A 20,083-nucleotide genomic window follows, 5' to 3' on the forward strand; every position below is an offset into this window, starting at 1 on the left:
ATAACCATAATAAAATTCAGTTAATGATCAGGTTTAGCATATAATTATTAATAATTTAACATCCGCTTAATAAGATTTCATAAAACCACCCAACTATAACGCATAATTCATTTAGGCACAAACATAGCTTTCCAGCTGTAATTTCATGTTATTTACGTTGAATGTGATTCTATTTAGAGAACTAGCAGAGAGAATTAACATGTGGTGCATTAATGGAGGGTTTTTAAAAGTTTTTAGGTAAGTTTTTCATCCCGTCGTGCGCTGGGAGACTGTAGATTATAAAAAAACCTCTCCTAGCTGTAATTAATCACTTCAAGCAAAGGAAATGGATGCTGGCATACAAAAAGTTTCCCATGTTGGAGTCGGTAATCAAAGAGGCATTACTGAGGTATCCTTCTGTTATTACAGAATAACTCAGTGCATTTTATTCTTTTTCATCTTCTTTGTGAACGTAGCTAATGAGGGAAATCTTTTTTCCCCAAGTAGTAGGCTTAAATTAAACATGTACAGAGAGAGAAAGATTCTGATATTTCGCTTAATTAAATCTATCTCTTGAGGATGAGATCTGCAAAAAACTGAGGTTTATAAAGAAACTTTATAGGATATTATTTGTAAGGTTGTTTTATTATAAAATAATTCCATTCATGCACAATGTACCTCATTAAAATGTTTTGTTGTATATTAAATATTTATGCATATTATGAATATTGTCTCATCTAAGATTAGGTTGGACCCTACTGGATCTCAGTATTTGTAATAAATAAATTTATATTTAATCTTTGTTTAATGTTCAAGATATTTTTCTAGTTAGCCCTGTTCAGAATTAAAGGCATAAATTATGAATCCACTGTTTAGCTTAGGTTATATGTAATAAACAGAATTTTTTAAGAATTTTAATTTTTAATGGACCACCCTCCCATCCCTCCGAAAATTGCAGAAGCTGTACAGGGCGTTTGAAAATTGCTTGGCTAAAAATAAGCCAAGCAATTTTCAAACAGCTAAAAATAAGCCAAGCAATTTTCAAACAGCTAAAAATAAGCCAACAATTTTCAAACAGCTAAAAATAAGAAATAAAATTAGTATAAACATAAATATAAGTAAAAAGAATAAAACTCACAGAAATTTATCAGAAACTGCTAGCCGTGTATGGTTCAACAGTCATATGCATTGAACATGTATGTTTTTGTGCATCAGTTAAAACTGGGTCTACATTGAGAGTAGTTACAACCGTACCGCTGGGACAGTTCTACTACACAGTCCTGTCCTTTTTCTGCTGTTCGGGTCTTTGGAAAGAAATGCTTGGAACTGATTCGGTGATGAAGATGAAGTTAACGGTACAATGAAGCCTGGTTGAATGGGAATGTCTCTGGATTATATGACAGCGATATGACTGTACTTGAGTCACACGGTGGATCAAGTTCCCTGTTATGGATGACTCACTGAAGTGCCTTCATTTGTGTGTTCTTTGATTGTTCTGCGATTAAATCATTTAAAAATACGCCAGTAACCTTACTTTTCAAACAGCCCTTTATGCTCATTATAAAACTAAAATTAATTGTATATTTATTGAATTTAGTAGGAAGATTAAAAGTTACAAAGATGGCTAATGAAACATCCCACAGTGAGTATTTCATTACCCATTAATTTTAGAGGGCTAATAAGTAATGAAAAAAGAGAATTTACAGTATCAGAGGGAGGTACTGAATAAAAGAATTCTTAGCCATGTGTTACCAACTCTTATTTTGTTATAAATGGGACAATTTTTCTTTGGACAGAACTATGGCAAATCTCATTCACATAGCACAGCTGGAGAGCGCTACATTTATCGACAGTACTTTGATATTACACAGCAATACCAGCTCTTGTGTTGGCTGACTGAACATCTTTCTCTCTCTCTCTAGATCTGCGATCTACTAACCTGCATGCTGACGACGCATCAATCACAGATACTAGCACCACCGGCCTCATTAAGGGCCAAAGTTAAAGGACAGTAGGGTCATCAAAGAGTCACAGTACGGGTATTTGGAAGCCTATATTAATACAACCAACATTCCTGTACTCGAGAGAAAGGAATCTGTTCAGAAATTGCTTCAGTATTAGGATAATGTTTTATGTTCTTTGGTGTTTTCGCAACAGCAGCATGGCTGTCTATATTTATTACAGTAATTAACATCACCCTTCTTCGTAAAATGGCAGCGGGAAAAAATTTAATTAATATGATGGTTTGCTGCTTTGTGAATAATTAATGAGATTAGGGAAAGAGATTTCTCTTTCACTGTTTTCCATTGTCTTCAGTCCATCTGCCTAAGTCGCATATTTAGGCAGCATTTTATAACGAAGTATTCCAAAATTCGACAAGTCAAGCATATGGCCAACATAACAGAAGGTTTTATTCCTACTTTTGCCTTTACAGAAAATTTCCAAAGTCTAGAGTTTTACCTCCGGGAACTCCGATTTTCTTTCCCATAAAACTGAACGCATAAATGTATGCAACTCAGTCCACTGAAATTACTTTTAAAATGATCTTACCAAAAAGGCTCTTCGACAACTACATCTACAAACATTTCGCACACTACATAAATATTTTAATAACAGTTTTGTTTGACGTACCTTCCATTGTTACATTACAAAATATTTTCAACATTTGACGAAATAGCGGATTAATTCTTAAGCGAACTCGTTTCCTATTATTCAGCTTGGAGAAAAAAAAACTAAACGAATCTTGTAAGTCTTTTATATAAAACGTCAAAAGAAAATGCATTTGATTCAGTTTCTTCGGCACACAATTTCGTCAGTGCAGCATGTGATTGCCTGCCACTCTGTGTACTGCCAAGCAAAAAATCGTTTGGTCGAAAGCGATAAGAATATTGATGTAATGATTCTCTACCAGCACATTGCACCTGAACATTACGGCAGTGGATACTAAAGCTAACAGAATATTTTCTTTTGCAATTCCAAGCAATGTGTGTATGACTACAGAAGTAATTTTGAGTTGCTGATCAAGACATGAAGCCATCTGAGTCATTGTTAAGAGACACACAGGTGATTTATATACATAATTTAAATATCAAGAAAAAATTACAAGCACTAACCGGAGAGTAAAAATGGGAGACAAGAAAAACATATTCTATATTTTGATTTTGAGAGGTGCTAATTTTTAACTTCTGCCTAAATATGTGACTTAGGCAGATAGACTCTAGGAAAAAAACAGGGAATAGAATCTTTACCAGTCACCAAATCTAATTAATGCTTGATTAAAATCCCTTTTACGGTTTTTTTAATAATATAAGAAATAGGTACCGCGAATAAATTTTAAAGAGTAATCCCTATTTATATTGCTTCAGTTTGAAGGAGGATTATATACATAAGATGATTTATATACATAATTTAAATATCAAGAAAAATTACAAATAGTAACTGGAGATTCCAAAAATGTATTCTATATTTTGATTTCTTGAGGTGCTAATTTTAGACTTCTGCCTAAATATCTGACTTAGGCAGGTGGACTCTAGAAAAAAATGGAATAGAATCTTTACCCTCCCCAAATCTATTTTTTCATAATATTAGAAATAGGTACAGCGAATAAATTTTAAAGAGTAATCGCTATTTATATTGCTTCAGGAGGATAGACGCATGGGACAAGGAAGTATTACTGTCCCTTATTACCATCCTTGGTTTATTCTCTTTTGCTCAAATAACAGGGAACTGAAAATTCTTTGTCAGGATTATGTATACCTGAAAGTCATGAATCAGAGCGAGATGTTATAAGTATAATTGCCTGTTGGGATTTGACCAATGTATAACAAGAATGCGCTGATTTACACACGCAACTGTACTGCCATTAGTCATAATATTTAGCTCGACATCGACTCTTTCCATGTTGTTTGTTCCTCTTTTCGATACAGTAATGGATATCCCCAAAGAATACTTGTTATGAAAGAAAGCAGTAGGTGTCATGCATCAACAACAATATTAGGAATACGTATTTTAAAGAGGTTTAGGAATGCGACATATTTAATTAAGCTAGCCATTTCGAAATACAGCAAATGGGAATTTATTTCATTTTCCTTTCATCTTGTACATTTACCATAATTATGATATACGATTTTCAGTTGTTTCTTGACCTTTTCTAGTTTTAATTCAAGTAAAAGAATAATCTAAAACACATTGATACAGTTTATTGTAATAAATAGCTCCTTTACGCGGATCGAAATGCCTTTTACAAGAATGCGTTTCTTATTTGCAAAGTAATTGCAAAATAAATTAAAAAACATGCAGAAATATATTCCCTGTTCAAAAAATTAGAAACCTGTATTCAATATCTAGCACGGCCACCTTCTGCCAGAATTAAAAGTCTGTACACATCATGGCATAGATTCCATTAGGTGTCTCAGGGAATCTAGCTCCAGACATGACCATTCTTCCATCAGGATATTTGTCAGCAGCTGTATTGCAGTCGGTGGAGGACTGTAAAGCCGAACTACTCTTTCCAATATATCATAGATATTCTTAATTAGAATCAGATATGGAGAAGAAGTAGTCAGGATAGATGTAAATCTTGGGAATGTTCCTCGAACCATTCAGATACAATTTTTGCATGGTAGATAGTTGCGTTGTTCAAGATCAAAGAGGTCTTCGCAGTCTGAGTAAAAAAAAAACACATATATTCCTCTCGGTCCGATCCTAGAGGAATATATTCATTGGAGTTAACACGAGGTTTTAAAGGTATGAGCGGACCCAGTCGGTACTAACAGAACATAACAGAACCCCATAGCATGATAGTACCTCTAGCAGCTTGAGTGGTGGACACGAGAGGGTCTAGATGCATAACTTCATGAAATTAACGCAACATTTCCCTCCTACCATTGGCGCAAAAAGGTATAAATCGAGAATCATCAAACCATGTGACCTTTCCCTCTTCGGTGGTACAACCATAGCCGTGGCTTTGGTTGCACGACTTCAAATCCCAGATTTAAACATGCTACCTCAATACCACTTCTCCGAAAATTGTAAAGATTACCTCTCTTACCCATGACCTTTTGCATACCGTACCTTTAATTATCTGTTGACTCATTGCAGAAGATTTCTATTCCTTTTCAATGAAAACTAATTTTGAAAACATTTTGTTAGGGCTTTTGGTATTTTACAATAGAAGCAATTTATACTCTTCCTATATTACCTTAAACGATTATCCATTACTCCAAAACAGCGCAAGAACGAAACCTAGATAATATCTTCACTGATGTATATTATTTATTTCTTTTCAAGGCTTCTTTGGTTTCATTTTATGCACCGTAATGCTGGTTCTATGATATTAAATTTCGCTTTCATATACGCATTGAAGTGTTCATTTTTTCCATCTTCAGGCAACCCATATATTGATTTTCCTGTCGGTGTTTTTCTCAAGATGGCTTTTTCAGCTATGTAATATGAATATTGCAGTACATGCATAAATAGGTAGGGGAGAAACAAAAGATATTTTTGGTGCTTTATGGCTCTGTTGTTTAGGAGTTTTCTACCATACATGCAAGTCCAACGTCCCGCAATATTGAAATAAGACACAAAAAACATTTGAAGGCAGTTACTACTCATTCGTACTTCAATATTCATTATACCCGCCCACCCGCTTCGAAATTCACATTACCTTTTTTTTAGGGAGAGTAGAAAATGGTACATATTATTCAAATCTATTGGAGTTTCTGTATATAGTGTAGTAGACAATATGGACTCTAGTGAATCTATTCAATCCACGAAGGATTATTGTTTATAAACACGAGATACTTACTCCTCGTGGCTTTAGCTGTTTTAGCATCAATTCTAAATGACCACGTTGGTGTTCGGTTTGATCGATTTAAAACTAATTGACTCTATTAACCATCGATCATATTTTTTGGTCTACCATTTTTTTATTAGTACCAAAGTATTAGAAGGACCCAAAAATTATTTAACAAGCAGAAGCCTTTCATGTCAGTAATTGTGTTTTCTTAGAAACTTTGAGGTTCGAAGAACTACAAGAACAGAAGTAAGGAACAAAGAACCTCTTCAATATGTAGTGTGCGAGGAGCTCATTCAGCTACGTAACGGGAAGATAAGAGCTTTGTGTGTGAAACACTAAAAGATCAACTCTGGGCGACTTACACCTCTCTGATAAAATGGTAATTTGGATTGGTGCCAAAAACCCTTGATGTGGCTAAAAACTAAATGTATATCAGACAACGTCCCCGCAGTTCGATGTAACCTTTCTTTCGGATTAATCCTGGACACTTTGGAAGTGTAGTACCCACCAAAAATATAGGAGTCTCTACATAAATGAAAAGAATCTTGATCACTTTGACAATCACTACTAAACCAAAAGAGTAAGTCAGTGAAAAGAGCCTCCTTGGAGTTTCATAAGCTAAATATTAGTCTCAGTTGCAGAAGGTGCTACTTCAGTGCACATTTCCCTGAGGAACATAAATTATCTTAGGGAAAACTAAGTTACTTTTCTTTTTTAAAGACTGGCTCATCCCGGATGTGGTTTCCAGAGTAACAAATTAACCTTATCTGGTCAAAAATTGAATTTAAGCACACAACTCAAGGTTTAATTAAATAAACCCAAGCCACAGAAGAAACTTAAAATCGCTAATTAAATTCTTTGGGCTCATCAACTCCATTAGCACTTCATTGAGAGAGAGAGGAATGAAAGAAAAGAAGAGAAAAGGTGTTTTTATTTGCATATTTATTGGAATTAATGGTAGAACAAGAAGGGTAATTAAATCTGTTGACTAATGTATGGTTAATGATCGCAAAAGTGTACCGAACATGCAAGAATGGACCCAAAGAGATTTAGAATGCAAAACGCTTTATTTTTGTCTATTAAAAAGCTCTGCAGGCTAAAGTACTTTCTAATCTGACTTTATAATTTTCCTAACGCGTAAAATCTTAGTTAAGCATTCTTCAACTAAGGGTCACATTTAGCTACTTTCTGATGTGCTAAAAATGTCACCACCACAGATTTTAATATAATTTTGGCTAATTTCTTTTCCCAAAAAGGTTTTCGTTTTTTCGGTGATACTAAAGTGGTTGTGATGCGCAAAACTTCTAAAGAAAATTATTGCATCCTTCTTACCATCCGCTTTTATGGAGTTGTTCGAAGATAAAATAATTATACTCCTATTTGTTATGATTATATTAGATTTTCTTTGAGACTATTAAGGTTGGGAAGTGTCTGCATATAGAGTCTTTAACTGAGTATGTTCTGTTGTCGATCCACCTCTTTTGCTATAAAAATACTGTAAAAATTCATTCCACGTGTAGGAGTAACGCAATCTCCTAGAAAGCAGGGCCCCTTTTGTTTGTAGAAAAGCGATTATTCTTCAAGAACCCCACTATAAAGAACTTTCAAAGACTGTTATATCACGCTACGTTATTATTTTTAAGAAGTTCATGGATGTCCAAGACTTTTGGTTCTTGTATAACGTGCTATTTTGATATACGAGTAGAGACAGACCCCAGCTAACGAATATAAGCAAGTTGAATTGATTTGTCCCATAAGAAATAATCTTAAATCCGTTAATACCGTCTCATATGACTAGAGATATCGTATTCTCCCATATGGAATACACTGCCTACTGGCCCAGTGCTCTTTTCATCTTAGCTTGCCTGAAAGTTTGGAGAGGAATTTTGATGTATTAGTTGGTAGAATTAGGAGAGGGACCTTGGGATTAAGTAGGGATTTTTGGAGATGGGTTAGCGGAAATTCCTGCTGAGGTATGATACCGAGATATTGTTGGAAGATGGGTGACTTCTTTTAATGATTTTTTCAATGAAAGTTTAACAGAAAACTGTTTTCTTCGCTTGAGACAGCTTTTGAGGCATGATGGGATGGATAAAAGATGGAAGGACTCTATGAACACCCTTATAATGTATGAAGTTTCTTTCAACGTTTGGATCATTATCTTCTTAACAAACAAAAATATGCCACTTCGATGAATATATTAATTCTTTTGGATTATTCAAGAGGAAGGCCATGAATCTTCCTGGTGGTGGCTTCAAGCATATTAAACTTTTGAGCAAAAATTAATTGTATTTGCTATGATAGTTCTACTCGCCAAGTTAGGTTGCTTAGCACAAAATAGGTTAACTATTATTTCCTCACTTATTTGGGCATTTTTTGTCAAAGTCTGAAATCTGTTCTATTCCATCTAGTCAGAATAAAAACAGAAGAATTTTTATAATACTATTAATAATTTTATGCCTTTTTATTATAAATTTTATATAAAAGTTCACTTCTAATTTATTTCTATTCAGTGAAAGAATAAGTTGGAGAAAATGATGAAAAGCCAAGCGAATCTGAAACTTTTAATGATACTTCGGTTCTATTTTATTTACACGGGTTAAATTGTTTGCAAAGCCAACAGCGGTCTTTGATTTCTATGACTGGCATGAATGGACTAAGGCAATTTACACAGCAGTCGGGAAATAGTTTCAGTTGGAGAAATAAAACAGGACATAGCAATTTCGGTAAACGACTTTTGTCTGCCATACAGAGGATTATGGTCCAAATACAATCTATGAGTGGAAAAGTCTTTTCTATAGCTTATCACAGGATTCTGATTTAGTCTGGCTCAAGATACAGCTAGGTTTTCTATCGGAAAATTCTCTTTTTCTTGATACATCTCATTCAGATGTCTGGCGTTTGCTGGAAGAATCCTACTCATTGTTCTTACGTTGTTTAGATAGAATTAATAAGCTGTCCGAGACGCTTGTCAGGTATCTTGAAATGACAAGGTCATTAATATTGGGTTTGCCGATTTTGTTTGTTGATATGTAGTTTAAGAAGGAGGGCAATATTTCTTCTTTTACGATTATTTTCAGTGGTTTACAGATATGGTTGGTTAGAACCCCTCTATATGTAGTCTAGGATTTCCCAAAGGTTCTATTACTAAGCATTATGTTCGGTAGTCTATGTTAAGATTGCTTTTGGACCATACAGGGTAAGTACAGAGTTATTGGTGCAATACATCTCTGGATGTAATCTTTTATGAATTTGGCAATCCAAGCAGCTAGTGTCTGTTTATTGTTTAATAGAAGGTAAAGGAAATTTGAAGCAAGATGTAATTATTGAGATATTGGTTCAGAATTTGCATTTGGTTTCAAAATAGCCTTATAATTTCTGGATTGTTTAAAATTGGTTTAAACTTGGATTATGTAAACGAGGACTGTATTTCTCTAAGCGAAGTATAGACGATTGAATATAAGCTCAACTCTTAGCGTTTACTTGGAATAAGAGTGGACAAAACAGTGAAGAATTCAAACTATCTGCTATTACTTATATTGCAAACCAAGGAAATCTGCATCAGTTTACAGAAACCGGGGATATTAAAGACTTCGAAGAGTTGAGCCCCTTATTAGATTTCTACATTCTACCGATGATATAGTACAGTGTTTACTGTAGCAACATTACCCAAGATCGATGGAACTGTTTCAAATCATCTGCTGGATCGCGGCCAACTTCGTTAGATCTAAGATTGTAGCCTCGTGCCCAAAACTGCAACTAATTTAAATGTAGATGATTTGTCTCTGAGGGTATTCCCGCGTAATTATGTTAGAGAAGAATTTCCATCCAGTATAGGCATTAACAGTTCGAGGAGATAAACGAAATAGGAATCTATTTCCAGCTAAGTTATTAAAAGAGGACTGACCCCCCTCCAGAACAGAAAGCGTGTCCATTAAAGGAATTTACAAGAGGAATTCACATTTTTCACAACAGTTCATCAATAATATTCAGATAAACATAGTTGATTGAGTACAGTTCTGTAGTTTTAGTAATCGAAAGATGGACAGAATACCAAGAAAAGAAGTTTCGGTACCAAACGATAAAAAAATTGGAAGTGAAATCGTTTGGCATCAGCAATCGACTTGATTAAAGAAACCAGACGACTTCCGTACATTTAAACAAAAGAAAATAAATTGATTCTCAAAAATTGAAACAATTAGTCTTTCATTTCTAAAAGGAGGAAGAAAAAACAGATTTTTAACAAATGGAAGTCAACATAGAAAAACACATTGGAGAAATATAAATCAAAGCAGCTCATTAATTATTAGGGTCCCTGGTGAGTAAATTTTCATTAACATTTAGGATAAAAATGCACTCTCTGGCAGTTGTAATTTATGGACAGTAGGGTTAAAAAAAATTAAAGGAAATTAAACTACGAAAATGTTTATCAGTAGAATTTATGAAGAGAATGGCTGCGCCAATTTGTAAAGGCAATCGTTACGTGGAGATTTGTTTTCCTTGTGACTGATTAAGTCCGCAAGGTAGGAACATCTTGCTAATTAATAAAATGTGATGTGTTTGACGCATCTTAAGAATGTCAGTAATGAGTACATTCTTCTATAGTGACACCAAGAGATTGGACGAGGTAGATAAGAATGTTAGATAAGGCGAAACAGATTCTGTCGGATCTTTTTCAAGAACTTAACGCAATTAACAAATATGATTATAATTAGGATGGTGTGACAGATGCTTTGGTTCCCTCCAACAATCCTTTTCCTTGTTTGCGCCAACAACGTTCGATACTAATTCGCTGTTTAAAACTACAGCTTCCAAAGGGAATTAGAGATGATGACAAAGATTTTTGGCAATTGCCAAAGATCTATGATCTTCGTAATTTTAGAAAGAACGGGTGCAGAGAAGAGCATTAATATATGTAATCTTTGGCAATTGCCAAAAGATTAATTGATTTTTTTGGAAAATAGCCAAAAGATTAATTGCTTTTTGGAAAACAGCCAAAAGATTAATTGAATTTTGGAAAATAGCCAAATATTTGTTTTTGGCAAATTGCCATTCATTTGCTTTTTGGTAAATTGATAAAAGAAATGGAAAGGAATCATTCTTTCATTATTATTATTGAAACTAATGGGAAAACGAATTTGTATTGCTTCGATTGCGTTTTATTTTTCGGAGGAATTCTGTTTTTTCTGCGATTTGAGGTACTTTGGAAATTATTGCCTGTTGCTTCCGTGCAGCAGTATGTGGTATAAAATATTAATAGCGTTGGAGCATGGGATACGTTGTATAGACCGCGCAGTACACAAGGCAAAAATATCTTTTAGCCCCCGCTTTCCAGGTTCTCGTGTTTAAAGTGCCGGCTAAAATCACGCGAACCAGACGAAAATAACCATCGCACGATGTATTGGATTTACTGATGTTACCGCTTAGATGCCACAGCCAAATTGATAAACCGAAGATAAAAGAACCTTTTGTTGGTTCGTCCGAACCAACCATTGTATCGACTATCTGGTCAAGTGGACTAATTGGGCGTGTTCATTTAGTTGGCGCATGCCCTGTTTGGCAGATATATTAAAATTCAAAATTGGTAAGAAATCGAGAACTTTTGCACGATATTTTTCTCGGCATGGCTGATATTTCAGACTCACATAATTAAATATTGAGAGTTATGATATCAAACTAGGTGAGAAAAAACACAAACAACGTTCCCTTATCGATCTTTTTTTTTTTTTTTGGTAATAGAATGTTATCTTGTTTTTGATTGCTGTATACTATTATTGTTCAGCCGAATATTAATACTATTATTCGACTGAACTATAAAAACATGTTTATTATTACAATATATAAATGCTTTTATAATAAAATGCCGTGGGTTGTCTTATTTGTTTAGGTGTGAATTCGCCTTTGTTAGGCATTCATTTATTATTATTTTTTTTTATTTTTTGGGACTACCGGAATTAAAATGTGTGCAGATATTTGTCAAGAATGTTACAAATTTATAAATCCGCCCCTGATAACAAAAGCTTAAGAGATCAACTCAAAATAACTGGTGTGGTAACAGCATTTTATTTAACTGTCTCTTTTAATTTCTCCATTAATTCTCGCTTGATTTTAATTGTGTGTGTGTGAAAGAGAGAGACAGAGAAAAATGTGTATAGAGAAATAAAAAATAAAAAATGATACATAATTAGTAAGAGATAGATAGAGAGCGAATACAGGAGTAAAAAAGATGGAGAAATAGAAATAAAGGAGAGAGAAAAAGAAATTAAATAGGATAAATAGAGAAATGAGGCAGAAAATAGGAGAGAAATAAAGGAGGGGTAAAAGAAAGAGTGAAAAAGAAGAGAGAAAAGAAAGAGCAAAAAAGAAGAGAGTAAAGAAAGAGCGAGGAAAAGGGAGACAGAGAGAAAAATAAAGAAAGAAGAGAGAAGAGAAAGAGCGAATAGAGAGAGAGAGAGAGAGAGAGAGAGAGAGAGAGAGAGAGAGAAAAGAAAGAAAGAAACGGAGAGAGAGATAAAAAGGAGAGAAGGCCGATAAATAGAAGAGAAAGGAGGGAGATAAATAGAAGAGATTAAGGAGGGAGATAAATGGAAGAGAAAGAAGGTAGATAAATAGAAGAGAAAGGAGGCAGATAAATAGGAGAGAAATAAAAGAGAGAGGAAAAGGAAGAGCGAAAATAAATAGTGAAAAAGAAGAGAGAAAAGAAAGAGCAAAAAGGAAGAGAGTAAAGAAAGAGCGAGGAAAAGGGAAACAGAGAGAAAAAGTAAAGAAAGGAGAGAGAGAAAAAGAGCGGAGAGAGAGAAAAGAAAGAATGGAAAGAGAGATAAAAAGGAGAGAAGGGAGATAAATAGGAAAGAAATAAGGCAGATAAAGAGGAGAGAAAACATGAGAGGGGAAAAGGAAGAGCGAAAATAAAGAGTGAAAAATGAGAGAGATAAATAGAAGAGAAGGCAGATAAATAGAAGAGAAAGGAGGAGATAAATGGAAGAGAAAGAAGGCAGATAAATAGAAGAGAAAGAAGGCAGATAAAGAGAAGAGAAATAAAGGAGAGGGGAAAAGAAAGAGCGTAAAAGAGAAAAGAAAGATCGAAAAATGAGACAGAGAGAGAAAATAAAGAAAGGAGAGAGAGAGAGAGAGAGAGAGAGAGAGAGAGAGAGAGAGAGAGAGAGAGAGAGAGAAAATAAAGAAAGGAGAGAAATATTAATAAGAAGAGAAAGTAAATAGGACAGAAAGGAGGAAAATAGAAAGAAGAAATAGAAAGGAGAGAGAGAGAGAGAGAAATTAAAGTATTTTGTCGGGTAATAGTTCAATATATTTCATAATCCACTAGCTTTTCGCCATTCCATGGACTGATAGTATCTTTTTATTCTGGTAAGGACCAATTTCCGGAAGGACAGTTATTTGGCACATTTCCAAGGACAGATATCATTAAAAAAAAAACAAACAAAAAAAAAAAAACAAGGTTAACAGCATCAGAACTTCACTTGTCTGCAAATTATTTTTGAATTAAACTGTTGTACTCAAATCCAGTGAGCCAATAACTATTTGCTAAACACCGAGCCATTATTCTAATTTCCTCTACCAAGCTCATTTCTTGTGGGCCCTCAACAGATACGCAAAACTTTATGGGTTGTTGGTGGTGGTGGTAGTCGACATGTCTACGATATTAGCATAAAAGCGTTTCCCGGTACAGTTTACGACGCTTTCTTTTGCTGTTTTATAGTGAACATAAATTAACTACTTAAGCAGCTAATTCAATACCTTCCGAACCTCCATTAAACCTCAAGGGTACAAATTGCTTCGCAGTATACGCGTGCATTATAAACTGCGCGAGGTACAAACTTAGCCTTTATATTTTCAATCGATATTTTTCTGTTTCCAAGGTCATCTGCCGTTGTATCTTACAAACACAATCACCACCTATTCGTAAATGCCCCCGTTCTATAGTTAGCTATCGATCTTCCACCAAATGATTCCAGGTAATGCTCTCCAACATCACGAATTTTAGTTTTCTCTAGACGTAAGTTGAAGTTTCTGCACAGTGCTTCGTGGATGGCCGATGTGATGCGATGCATTGTGAACAACAAGTACATAATCAAGTTGACAAATGCGTTAGAATACCTGGCATTCAACCCACGCGATTATAACCAGCTCTAGGTACCGGGCCATCCGCGTAATGAATTTATAAGCAAAGAAGAAAATCCAGTTAATGGCGTCTAAGATTTATACTGAGCAGTTTTCTTACATCAAAACAAAATTTTCTAGAAAAGGTAGCTGGAAATTACCATATTTATTCACTACAGATAGGAAGCTTCAATTTGCTTGCAAGCATCTCATCTTGTGATGCTACCAATTCAGAATAGAATCGTTTTAAGGGCTGATTCTAGAAAAGCGATTGTCACAGGAGATCTCGATGGTAAAATTGATAGCTGATTTACAGAGCTGGTGGATTCATCACTCTCCGAGTCTGTACAGGAGTTAAGAGAGTGAGAAACAGATTGTGAACAACCTCCTTACTGGGTGGTTGATCGCTGTCCTTCTGCGTCTTGTTGAAACCCAAATTCTTGTCCATCTAGATGGGAGAACTTCTCTGGGGTTTTTTAAGAACATGGCAGAGTTTCGAGAATGGTTTTTCATCCAACAAAAGAGGCCCATGACAAACAAACATTGAATGTAGGGTACTCTAGAATGTGGTTTTTCTTGTAATAGTTCTGTCATACAGAGGTTCCATTTGAGAGATCTACCATTAAGACCATCCATAAACCGATAGAAGAATCAAGTAGTCTTTACTGGGAGGTTGATCAGGTACAATAACGCTATCGGAAATAAGAAAACTTTTAAGGTAACATTATTTTTGAAGATATATCAAAGAGAGGGAGGAATCTTTGGGTAGATGCTTGAAGCGTGTTTAAGTTTGTAAGAGCAGAATCTAAAAAGGATCAATTACCATGAGAAGAAATTTATCGAAAAATAGCAACAGATAGAGAAATGAGAAGAGAGTGAACAGGAAGAGATCTGTGCTTCTGCCACATTTGATCGTTTACTAATTTCTCTTCATGGATAGTCAAACCGCGCGTGAGTCACGAAATCCATTTCATAGAAGCACGCTCCGAAGGCTACTCGAGAAACTCATACAAGTTTTACCCCATTAGATGGTAAAGTTACCATTTAATTCTGTAGATAATATATCCTTTCGAGAGAAGTTTGCGTAGTTAGAACTTGTTTCATGCTCTGATTTCGAGTTAATTGGTATCCATGGTTACGTTACGTGAGGCAGAAATTTTGGCCGGACGTAGATTTATTAATTTTTGAAGCTGTCATTTACGGTTCTATAATTTAGGTAACATTAAGTTAGAAAGTCCACAGGCTTGTTGACGTCACCCATGGGGATGTAGGTAGAGAGGACATTAAAACTTAAGTGTCCGTTGGGGAACTTGCTTCTATTTTTCTGATTTGATGAGCAGATGCAACACTACTCCACCGTGTTGGTCTACAGAAGTTATTCACAGACACATGAAAGGGATAATGTGCATCTGTTCTCACACTAAAGCAATCACAGTTGATGCTAACCACAGTAGCAAATGGGCGACACCCATTTCCTTGCCTGCAATGGAGGATTTTCCGCATGAAACACACGTTTAATTTTTAACGTAAATCTCTGCAAGCTCTGACGCATTCTTTATAGCCAGGGACACCAAATTTTACGACCATCTGAACCTACGTGGCTACTCTGTTAAACATTACAGTGTGTACGCCATGGGAAAAGTATGCTTCGAGTTGCTGGAAGAAATAGAAAAGCAAAATCTCTGGACCTTTGAGGATATATCCAAATGAAACCACTGTGGCCAACTTAATGGGTCTCCGGAGAGGATTATATGATTGTTTTGGGATGAAAACCGAATTTTGGGAATAAAAAATCATAGTATCATTGTCTGAGACCAACTAACTCAGCCACATTGTGAAAAAGGCTCATAAAAATTCCTCAGGCCATCGACGGGACTGGAACTGAGGTCTTTTCCACCCGGGATGGGGATTATGGTGGTTCTACCAACTGTTCTCTCCAAGAGAGCATTTTTCGTGATGAACACACAATCTTCATGGCCTTAGCTTCCTGGGCGCAAATTAAAAAGAATCAGTGTGGAATCTACGATATTAGATTTCAAGAACATTGAATGTTATTCAAGAGTGTTAATGAAAATATAGAAATATTATTTCGATTTTTAACTCACGTTTGAATTCGAATTAAAGTCTCTGCTTCCAGTGAATAAAGAAATTATTTTCGCAAAAAATAATAATATAATTATATAAAAGTAATAATTAGAACAAGCAGGAACACATCAAGTTCCACTATCACTCATTCCTTTGATGAGTATTCGGAACTGATTGGAGCCTATTATTTCTACAAGCATATACTTTTTCTCATTCTGTAATATATGACCTTTACTATGACCCGAATTTATATAAATTAAGGTCATATACAAAAAGCGTAAATGTTACTCTTAGTATTGATATCTGAACTATAATTGGATTCGTCTTTTAAAAATTACTGGATTCGTATTGAAGACATTGAGCAATACCAAATACAATCAAGATAATCCTACCTGCAAATTTCCTGCTGTTCTTAATCCTTTAGGTTTTTAATCCGGGCTAATCAGGTATCCGACTTCTCCTACACCGCGATACATCAGCATCTGCCGGAAGTACAGTGGCGCACGTCGAGTGCGTCCGTTCCTGTGATTGAACTGGCGACTTGGCCGAGCGTCTCGCGCACCTATGTTACGCAGCTAGAGGGCGCCACATTTTATTTCTGTTCGTGCAGCTGTGACGTGGTGGGTTTTGTTGGATGTATTTAAGTAATCGCGGTTGCCAAGGTGGAGTGCAATGTGTGTGTGTGCAGAAGACGGGGCCAAACTTGTGGGGAAAGAGAGAGAGAGGAAATACGAAGCGCGTGAGCTCCCCCCTTCCCCCAAACCTTTTATAAAGAGCTAAGACTGCAACAACATCCGATCCTTTGTAAGATTAAAGGAGAAAAAGTTTTTCAAAGTTTTCTTGTTTAGGTAGGAGTAGAAGAGGAAAGATGTTAACGCTTAGGACCATACGTGCTTGATAATTTAAATATTTGATGCTGCTCCATAGAAACGACTGTTCCTGTTTTGAGCATCGTATCCTCACCAGGGCAATATTCTTTTAAGAGAGAGTGTTTTCCATCTTGCACAGTATTGTACTGAAGACAGGTAATGCAACAGGATTGTGGATAAAGAAAATGATGGAAGATTCTTTACGATACTCTAAAAATAGCCAAGGTCTATTTTATCACTTTAAAGTGGCTGGCCTCGAGTTAAATTACCACTAGCGTTGCCAGTAATGTCTCTGCAACTTGGAGAGAACAGCGGTGGAAGAAATCGCAAGAGATAAAAGATTTTTTCCCTTTCTCCATCTTTGGTAGTGAAATTATTACTATACTGGAGGTTTGTGGGTATTAAAGTTGGGCTGTCCTATGAAAATTGGAGTCCCCAGAATAAAACTCTACTTCTTTAGTTTGATATCCATAAAAACTACTTGGTACAAGCAAAATTAGAGTAATCTTAAAGGCGAAAAGTTAAACTGCACCCATTATCAATCTGCAGAATGGAAACCTCCTCAAGGATTCGTGTTGTGAGAATCTCCAACCTCATCAGCGCAGTTTTGCACCTCATTATTATTCAAAACGTAATGTCGTTTACAGAGAAGAAAGAGTGTAAGTTGCCACCAACACCACCCATCGGCAAAATCTTAAAGCACCAAGTTTTTGTTCCCTTCCTTTTTAAAAAACAGCCAGAGCTCCTCTCCAGGATCCGTCTGATCCGTTTTCTCTATTTGTACTCAAATCACGAATATTTGTTCGAAGATTTGCTAAATCTTTGAAAATATATGGAGTTTTTATAGGAAAATTTATGGGATGTGCGAAAGTTCTCTGCCACATAACTGTTCATTCTTCACCATTTTTATTCTTCGAAAACCACGCCGACTTTTTTTGATCCCCCCCCTTCCAAGTTCCAACTTTCTTTGTGCTATGAAATTGCTATCACATCCCAAAGAGAAAAACACATTAGAAGAAGTATTTGAAAACACCAGCAAAACCTCCCTTCGTAATCTCCTTGCTCGGGTACAACGTTTCCATGGCAACGAGGACGGTTGGAATTCTTGCACCGAATTGGTTTCTGATGTTGAAGGAACGGGGGGAGGAAAAGTGTGCCGTGAGAATATTTTGGATTAAAGTGTGGGTCTTCCCATCTTACATTTTAGGTGGTGATAAATGGCGCGAGATTTTGTTGAGCCCAAGATGTATGTTAAGAAGAAGAAGAAGAAGAGGAGGAGGAAGCTACTAGGGAGTAGTTTGTTGATTTGTGGTTGTCCGGCAACAAATATTCACCCGATATTTGGATACGATACCCTTTATTTACACATGCCATGAAGGGAATCTCTTGCTACAACGCTCATCATCAAACACAGACATCTGTAGAGAGAGAGAGAGAGAGAGAGAGAGAGAGAGAAAGTTGGAGAAAAATAAATAAAAATACAGACGAGAAGACGAAAAATATAGAAGGACAGGTATAAATAAATAATCCAGTATTCTTGGAATGGTGAAAAACTTGAAGAATCATTACTAAAGAAACTTTGACAAAGAAACAGAGACAGTTGAAAAGAACGATGAGAGAAATATAATAAGCAGAGAGAGAGAGAGAGAGTGTGTGTGCAAGAACTATTTTAGAAATATGGTACAAATAAATCAAAAATCAAAACATATAAGAGTTTTTTTTGAGTCAAAGCAACTAGAGTTATGAGATGTCACTACAAATTAATTATATGCTGTCGCCGGTTTTGCCAAATATCCGGGATGAAAAATCATTACCACTCTCATGACCGACTGACTGTCCACAGTGTGAAATGTGATTCTGTAAAGAGGAAATTAAAGTTATGTGGAGAGCGAGAGAAAGATGGAAATAGAAAGAAAGAAAATATATAATATACTACTCTTGTCGGTTGCTCACGGTCCACTGTGGTTAAGATGTACAAGGGATAGTGTCGAATGGGTCAAACCACCTCCCGCTGACAGAACTGTAAAGGATTACGCAAAGTGGATGTTCTGTATAAGCAAAAGGTGCAGCGCGTTGTACGGGCTCAATGGCAGGTTACTGTGCGACATGTGTGGACATGCATTTTTGTAAGGGGCGGTTTCTAGAACCCGTGTTCGGACTCCCCTTCGTATCTCTGTGAAGAACAGTACCACTGGAAAAAGGCCAGATATGAGGGAAGTGTGTGTATTGTTCTGTTGTTGTGTTTTGGCCACTTGGCTACCCAGAAGAATCAGTCTCCTGGAGAGATGATTCTGGGTATTCGTCCTTAATATCGCGATGCAATATTAGGAATGCAAGAACAATATCCCAAATGACAATGCACTTTATACTCAGACATGTAAGGTTCCACCTCATCGTCTACGACGAATTCTATGGCGTCAACAACACGCTGGTTGGACATTGGAGAACTGGAAACGAGTGTATTGGTCGGGTGAGTCCAAATACCTGGTGCAACACGCCAACCACCCTTTGTGTGGCTCAAACAATGCGGGTCTACAGACACATCGTGCATGATGCCAGGTGACGGTGGTTGCTCAATATGCGACTTGTTTTTCTGGTAAGAACTAGAACCCAGGTGCGTTTGAACAACGTTTCACTGGTATTTGGTATGTTACGGGTCTTACGGTTCCTGGGATTTTTCCCATCTCCGCGTATGTTCTCTGTATGGGTGAAGCCGGAGATTTAAAAGTGTGTGGGATATGTAGTACGTTGTGCCCATTGTTCATCCGGCCTGTGTGAGATGACAGATTTGGGTGGGGAGGCAGAAGGCTGGGGGGAAATAGGAAGCAGAGGGGTCGATAGGGAAGATGATCCCCCGTTTTTCAGTGGGACATGACCATGCCTCACCAGAGGAAAATAGGGTTGGCAAGGGAGAATGAAGCGTGTGTCTCCCCCCGCCAGGGATTAGAGTTTTAAAGAGATCTCGCAGGTGCGAGATTTGATAGTCAGATGGCACTCTAGTTCTGATGTCATTCCAGTTTTTATCATTTTCAGGAACTTCATCGTTGTGGCGCGTTTGTATCAAGTCCGAGGTGGTCGGTCCGCAGGATTCTTGCTTTGGTCTCTCCCAGGAGGAGTAACCCTGCGCAGGTCTCTTTAGGCTCAAATGGCGTGTCTATTTCTTCATGCTGAGATTTTATTCTTTTGCTCTAGCTTTGACTCTTTTCTCTTTCTCCTTTATTTTTCGTTCGTC

General features: G+C 36.3%; 1 protein-coding gene across 1 annotated transcript in view; it reads right to left on the reverse strand.

The window, feature by feature from the left end:
* The window catches only part of LOC150079546 (uncharacterized), a 102,362-nt gene extending 85,857 nt beyond the window's left edge, over positions 1-16,505 (reverse strand). Inside the window, exon 1 of the mRNA XM_090383100.1 lies at positions 16,375-16,505. The gene's annotated coding sequence lies outside the window, so the exon portion shown is untranslated. The remainder of the gene's footprint in view (positions 1-16,374) is intronic.
* Between the last annotated feature and the right edge of the window lie 3,578 nt (positions 16,506-20,083).

This window comes from Mastigoproctus giganteus, chromosome 10 (genome assembly GCF_048544385.1).
Source record: "Mastigoproctus giganteus isolate SK-2022 chromosome 10, ASM4854438v1, whole genome shotgun sequence".
NCBI lineage: Eukaryota > Metazoa > Arthropoda > Arachnida > Uropygi > Thelyphonidae > Mastigoproctus > Mastigoproctus giganteus.